The sequence below is a fragment of the Gavialis gangeticus genome, unplaced genomic scaffold (genome assembly GCF_001723915.1).
Source record: "Gavialis gangeticus isolate Ggan-Ray unplaced genomic scaffold, GavGan_comp1, whole genome shotgun sequence".
Lineage (NCBI taxonomy): Eukaryota > Metazoa > Chordata > Crocodylia > Gavialidae > Gavialis > Gavialis gangeticus.
The window spans coordinates 102,146,803-102,154,269 of NW_017729033.1; positions in this window are offsets into that span (position 1 = coordinate 102,146,803).

Sequence of the window (7,467 nt, forward strand, 5' to 3'; positions counted from 1 at the left end):
CCAGTTGTTGGCACTATATGAATCTGAAGGGAAAAGGGAGGGTGGGGGGGAGGAGGATTTCAATGTATTCTTTAGAGCCTTGTTTCAGCATTGCCTAGGTTTCACTGAAGTCAGTCAACTTACATGGCTTACTATGTGCTTTAGTCCTTTGTGGAACTGGCATAGACTTAAGCATATGCTGCAATGTTTTTGCAGAAGTAGGCTCTAAGACAACAATTATTACATTGCTTTTAGACTTTAGATGTATCATTCTCCTTTATGAGCAGTTCTGCTCTCTGGGGAGATGCAAATCGTCCACACTGGAAACCAGAACAAAGTCATCACCACATGAGCAATAGCAGTTGGTGGTTCTGCTCCTGTCAGAGCAGTACTGTTGCTCAGGATCTGGAAGTAACTAACACACAGTCTTACACAAGTCTTAGAAGTTCCAGGCATCTGTCTTCAAAGTCTTTTCTTCAATTATCTAGCCAGCATGAAATGGTGAATGTTCTTATTCTTTTTCATGTCAGTGTTCTTTCAAAACAACCTCTGTTTTTGATTAAAAAAAATTAATAAACACCTTTCATTTGCGGTTTTCCAAGTGCTTTGCAACTGTGAGTGGTAGTATCACAATTGTATAGATGCAGAAAATGAAAGATGTGGTAGCTTAGTATCAGATTTTTTTCATGGTATTTAGGCACTTAAACGATCAGATAGTTACCTAGTGAGGTTTCTAAAAGTTCCTAGGTGCCTAGGTCTACTGAAACTAATGAGTAAGCCACCTCAGACCTTTTTGTGAAGCCTTTCAGGTGCCTATCTTAGATGCCTAAATACCTTGACAAATCTTACCCTAAGCACCAGATCCTAACTGAACCTGTAGGGTCTTCCACTTAAGGGTGAGCTTAGGACAGCTTAGGAGCAATGATTTCCTATAGAGTGAATGGGGAGGCTGAAAGACCTACCAAGGATGATCCAAATCACCAAGTCACTCAGCAGGAAAAGAACCAGAACTAGTTGGAGGGAGACTGTAGATTCTAGAATCTACCCGAACTCAAGTGAGCTGGGAAGTTAAGTTTCTGACAAAGGAGGCACTGTCATCGAGACCATTCAGAGGGCATGCAGCAAGCTTAGTATAAATCCACAGCACTGTTTGCTTGATGGGTGGGGGAAGGAGGTGCTGACCTCATTAGCTTGGTAAAGAGGGCACTCGCCTGGATGGCAGGAGTCCAAGGTTCTGGCCCCTGCTGCTAGAATGGTTCATGTTAAGAATCATTGGCTAAAAAACATGCATCTCTGAAAGCCAGGAGCCAATTTCCCATTTCCTAGGAAATACTCAACACCCTCCAGCATTGCACCTACTGATGAGCTGCCTGTCAATCCCAAATAGCTTAAGCACATGCATGCTCAGGTGAGCAAAGATGGTGGTATTCCCAAACATGCACTTGTACACATAGAATCAGTTTTCAGCAGAAACTTAGGTCTCATAGAATTTCTCTTGCAGTAACTGGATAAGCATGCCCATCATGCATGCTACAAGAAATTCTACAAAGACCTAAGTTTCTGTTGAAAACTGACTTCTGTGGACGTTTCATCTAAAGAACAACTTAAGTGCCTAAGCCCCTTTTTTGGGATCTAGTCATTAAGTGGCTTTACCCGAGTTAGATAGCTGGCCATTAGCTGAGTGAGGAACGGAACTTAATTTTTTTTATTGTTAATCCTTGTTCTGAACACTCAATAGAGTAAAGATATAGAAAGGAGAGAAGTGACTGAAGACCCTGACAAGCAATTATTTTATTCTCAGGTGGAACATCTGCTAAGTTTCTGGATGGTATCAGATTCTTATAGGAAAGGTACCAATGTTTCTGACAGATGGATAGGTTTCCGTGTTGAGTTTGCCTCTAGACAGTTTTTTGAAAATGGAAAGGTTCTGGACCCAAATTATCTACAGCTGTTAGTATATATACTCAGGAGCCACTAAACTAAATAGGAGCAACCTTTTCAGCATTCTCTGGGTATGTTCCATGAAAAATTGAATACTTTTTTAGAGAATTAAATATTTATTTTAAGTTGTTCATGTCTGATTCCCGCTGCTGTTTGGAATCGGTCCAGGTAACGTACAATATAAAAGTAAGCACAAGCTTAAATACAAAAGAGTTTAAATTGGAGTAAATGTAGGTTTGGTGAAAAAAGCAGTGAAAAAAAACTACTGAGTTCTTAATACATCCCTAATTCACTGAAGTTTTTCTTAGGTTTTTTTTTTTTAAATGTTCGCCTCAATTATTCTATACATCTGTTACTCCAAGAGGTGGCAACCTCAGCTAAATCAGGTGAGGCTTCACTGGTGCCATTTTGCTAAATTTATAAAAAAAGGTGACATCCACATGATTGGTTTCACCATCAAGTTTTTCAGTGATGCTTACTTAAGAAAATACACGTGTCAGTGCCTTTTGGATCTTTGTAATATTGCCACTTAGTTAAATGTAATCCAAAGCAATACCATTCAATGGAGCTGATCAGGAATTATCCAACACAGCATTTTTCTAATGAAAAGACATAGATTTTTTTTTAAACCAAATGTTTCAAAAACCAACAAACAAAAAGCTTACTTTAGGAAAATAGGCCAATTAAAAAAATTTGAAGCAGTTCTGAAACTGTTAAAACATTCTGAAATTGTAATCTGTAAAATGAAAGAATTTTATTTTTTTATTTGAGAAGAACTTCTCATTTTAAATTTTAGCTACTTTATGCTAAAGACGCATAATAATATTTCTGAAGGAAAAATTGAAATGATGTTTAATTTTATTGACTGAGCTAATCCAAGTATTTTTGGATCCTTAACCCTTGGCTTTGTCTTTTCTTCTTTTTTTCAATTACAATTTTTCATGCAGTCCAGGGTGGGGAAATTTTCATGACCTTAGAAATATTCATAGAACAAGAAAAAACATGTTCCACTAAGTTTTACTACTCAGTGCTTCTTGGGAGATAAAGACAACATTAATACCTACAGGGAAGCAGGTTAATTTTTTCCTTTAGTAGTAGGACAAACACAGGTCTAGGTTAATTGCTTATTTTAAGTTTAGCTGGGCAATTTTTTTTCTGTGTGTTTGTGTGCATGTGTGTGATTTGCTAAGTTCCTGATCTACTAATATTTGATCCAAGTTTCTCAATGAGGAAAAAATGTCATAATATTACCATGGATCTTCAAGAATCTGAAGGTTGAGCTTGCTTGAATTTATACCGGTTTAAAAAAAGATTTTGACATAATGCAGGCTCAAAAACTGACTCTTTTACACCTTGTGTTTTATTTTTAGCAGCTAACAAAAATAGTGTGTAGAGGAATAAAATATTCCAGAGGCATGTAATATCTTAATTAGAAAAAAACTGTTGTAAACAACTTAATATGTTGTCTATATTGACAATTTGGAAAACAGCCCTGTCCAGTGGAATTCAGTGGAATCCACATGATATATTAGGGACTTGTCAGTAAGATCTGATTTTTTTTGGTTGTGTTGTTTTTTTTAAAGTATTGATTGTAATAGCTGAATTATTTGTATTTCATTTCTGACAAATGACAGGGTAAGGCTTTAAAGAAGGCTTGAGTCTGGTAAAGGAATGTAGAAAACATCAGCTGAGGTGCCTTTTCTAGCTGAGGGTGCACATACTCAACAGTGACGGCCTCTTTGGGAGAGAAGTCTATTCCCAACTTATATATTGTTTCAGATATGGGAACCTGTTTTCTTTTGCTAATTTCCACTGAACAGGGCCATTCTTTTCTTCTGGAAGGAAAGATATTTACAATCTAAATAGCTGTATGGATTTCCCGCTCTGTAACTAATATGAAGTAATCACACACACTCTCTGTTAGATCTTTTTTACAACAGGCCACTGTATGCTTAAATGTGGTTGACCTCTGATTTTCAGTCCATGTACTGAACAATGTACAACAGATGAAAGTACAAGAGGCATTAGTGTCTATAGGAATTTATGTATATTTAGTAAATTGAGTAAGTGGGACTTATGGCCAGTATACATTACAGCAACAAGAACAAAAACCAATCTCCAAAACCTAATTAGCAAGACCAGCTGTTCACCTTGTCATGTCTATCCTGTAATAGTAAGACTTAAATTACACCTGCCTGTACTTCTGCATGATTGGACTTCAAAATATAACTAACAATGACAAGGAGAGTAACATCAGTGTTGATAAAAGTAATTTAATAAACACAGAGAACCAACCAACAGTTCAGCATCAAGACTGGAAGATGAGAAATGTCCAATCTTGTTTCAGGGCCTTAGATGGAAAGGATAGCCAGAGCCAGTCAGCATGGATGAACTGAAGTAATGTCTTTTAAAGGAACTGAATATGTTTCCATTTTGTTTTCGTCTTAAACTGTTTTCTTTTTATCTTCCTTTGTTCCCGGTCTATGTTGTGAGGGGATTGTGGGGGCCTTAGCATCATTTGTCAACATTTTGTGGTTTAATGTTGAGTCACTGGACTCATATTTCTGTTTGAGTTATTAAAAAAAGCAGAAGAGAATCTTTCTTTTTTTTCCTCTTGTGCCAGAAAGGAAATCTGCTTGGCATTTTCCTTGGGAAGGTACTTTTCACTGGTGGCCTTGCTTTAGTAACTTAAAGGTTTGTTGTTGTTTTTTTTTAATTTTATGCCTAGTCCAGATAAATAGCAAACCACAGTAGAGAAACAATATAGATTTTGGTGGCCTCTTAGATGTTTCTTTTGCACATTAACTTTCAATGAAACTAATGAGTGCTCAATGTCACGTATGAGCAGGATTTGAATGAAATACTTTACAAATTGGACCACTATGAGTGTACATTGGAGTGTACCTTATAGCTTTACAATACTGAAGCCTTCTTACCTATGAAGAAGCTGTAATTAATGCAGTGATTCTCAACCAGGGTGCCAGGGAACTCAGCGGTGCTGGCAGCTGCTTTGAAGGATGATGCGAAGTATGAGGAGATAAGTGAGGTAAATGGACCTAAGTAGATATGTGAAGCAGATGATCCAGGCTCAGGCTTGTTCCTGCCTGGCCAGTCTTCCACCCTTACTGCCTAGACCCTGTGTAATGAGGTAAGCACTATAATATATAAATTAGTTTCTGAAATTAGGTGTCAGTCAATTCCCAAAAGTTATGGAAGGGTGTCTCCAGTCCAAAATGAACTCTGAGTAAATGAACCACTGTGCTAATGGGTAAACTGTACTTCTTTTACGATAGGGAGGACCTACAGGAGGCTTGGGTACCATTCAAGCTTTATTTTAACCAGTTAAGATGACCATTAAATTGTTGGTTAAGCTTATGCAAACCCTTCTGCACAGAGATGAATTTCACCTACTATGTATCTGACCTTGTAGAAATGCCTGTATGTCTAGCATGAGATGTTCTGACTGTTCTAGGAAGTAATATTCTGGTTGTGTTCAAAGTAGCAGCCTTATTACTTAAGATAGTTATATTCTGGAATACTGTTTAATTTATATGTAGATGGGTGTGCAAGAAGAGGCACAGTAAGAGGAACACAGTAAGCTCACCTCTGTTTTCTTGTTCTTTTTCCTTGAACCTTATGAAAACTGAGGGGAAAAGTATATTCCAGAAAATGTGGGCAGAGGGGGCACAAAAGTCAGTGGGCAATCTATGAAATCAGTTCCTTCATCTTAATTTATCTTTATAGTGCCAGAGAACTGTGTAGCAGCTTTATTGTCCATGAGATTCAGGCATATTTCATGTAAGGTTGAGTGAGAGTTAAGGTATTTCTCCTTGGCTATATTCTTAGAAATGGTCATGAAAAATTAATTTTCTTGAGTAAAGAAGGTTAACACTGGGGAAGTGTTACATCCTTTTAAAGAACTTTAAAAAAAAGAAATAGAGGCATGCAGCTGTTAATCATTTAGGGGCCTGGTTTCCAGAAGCCCTGAACACAAAGTTGAAGGGTATGGTAGAGAAAGTTAGTTTATTTCTCATAGCCTGTAAATGAGCAACTATGTGTACCAGTTTTAAATGGAAAGTCTGTAAGACCAAGTCTTTAAGAAGATCCTCCAGGCCCAAAGGATAACAGTCTCTGAGAGAAGCAAGGGGGGTAAGAGTACTCAGAAACCCCCTTGGCTCAGCAAGGGCATTCAGCAATGCCTGAGGACTAAAAGGGGGGCGTACAACCCATGGAAGGGAGGAGCTATCACCACGGAGGAGTACTTCTCCTTGGCCTGTGAGTGTAGGAGGGCTATTAGGAAGGCCAAGGCAGAGATGGAACTCAGGCTAGAGTCCAGGATTAAGGACAACAAAAAATCAAGTCCTTTTTCAGGTACATTAGGAGCAAGAAGAGGGTACCAGGCAATGTAGAGCCCCTGCAAGGTGCAAACAGTAATCTTGTGGCTATGCCAGACAAGAAAGCTGATATTTTTAACAGTGTCTTTGCCTGTGTTTTCTTGAACAGGGACCGGGACATCCCACCTACCAGAGGTAGGGACAATTTTGGAGATAGCTCTGTCAGGTCTTCAGTCAGCGCAGATGTAGTTAGGAATCTTCAGGAAGGGATAGACATTTTCTGCAGGTCCAGATGCCCTCCACCCAAGGTTGTTGAGGGAGCTGCCAGGGGTCATCACGGAGCCCTTGGCCCAGCTGAATGAGCACTCATGGTCATCTGGCCAGGTGCCGGGGGATTGGAAACTGGCTAATGTGGTCTCAATTTTCAAGAAAGGGAGGAGGGAGGACCCAGGTAACTATAGGCCTGTAAGCCTCACCTCGGTGCTCGGGAAGATCTTGGAGAGAATCATCAAGGAGCACATCTGTGGGGGGCCAGCAGGGGAGATCATACTCAGGGGCAATCAGCATGGGTTCATCAAAGGCAGGTCCTCCCTGACCAACTTGGTTGCCTTTTATGACCAGGTGACTAAATCCTTGGATGATGGTGTTGTTGTGGATGTAGTCTTTCTAGACTTTAAGAAGGCCTTTGACACTGTCTCTCACCCCATCCTCATCAATAAATTAAGCAACTGTGGCATTGATGCCTACACAGTTGGATGGGTAAAAAATTGGCTGATGGGGTGCACCCAGAGAGTAGTGGTGGATGGGTTGTACTCAACCTGGTGAGATGTGAGCAGTGGGGTATCCCAGGGCTCAGTCCTCGAGCTCACACTGTTTAACATCTTCATCAGTGACTTGGATGAGGGGATGGAAAGCACACTGTCCAAGTTTGCTGATGACACTAAGATGTGGGGCGAGGTGGGCACACTTGAAGGGAGACAGAGACCGTGTGACTGATGCATCACCAAAACCAGACCCAAGATGTAGACTTAACTTTAAACACATTCTGAGCTCTAAAATACTATGGGTCTCAATTGAGACCTTCAAGATGATGAATTATCTTTCATAATGCATATTCATCTTCATGGGAAAGCTACATCTTCCTCATTTAGCTATGAGGAATAAAAGACTCCTTCACTTAGACTTTTGTTTCTTTGGTCTGTTGGTATAACCA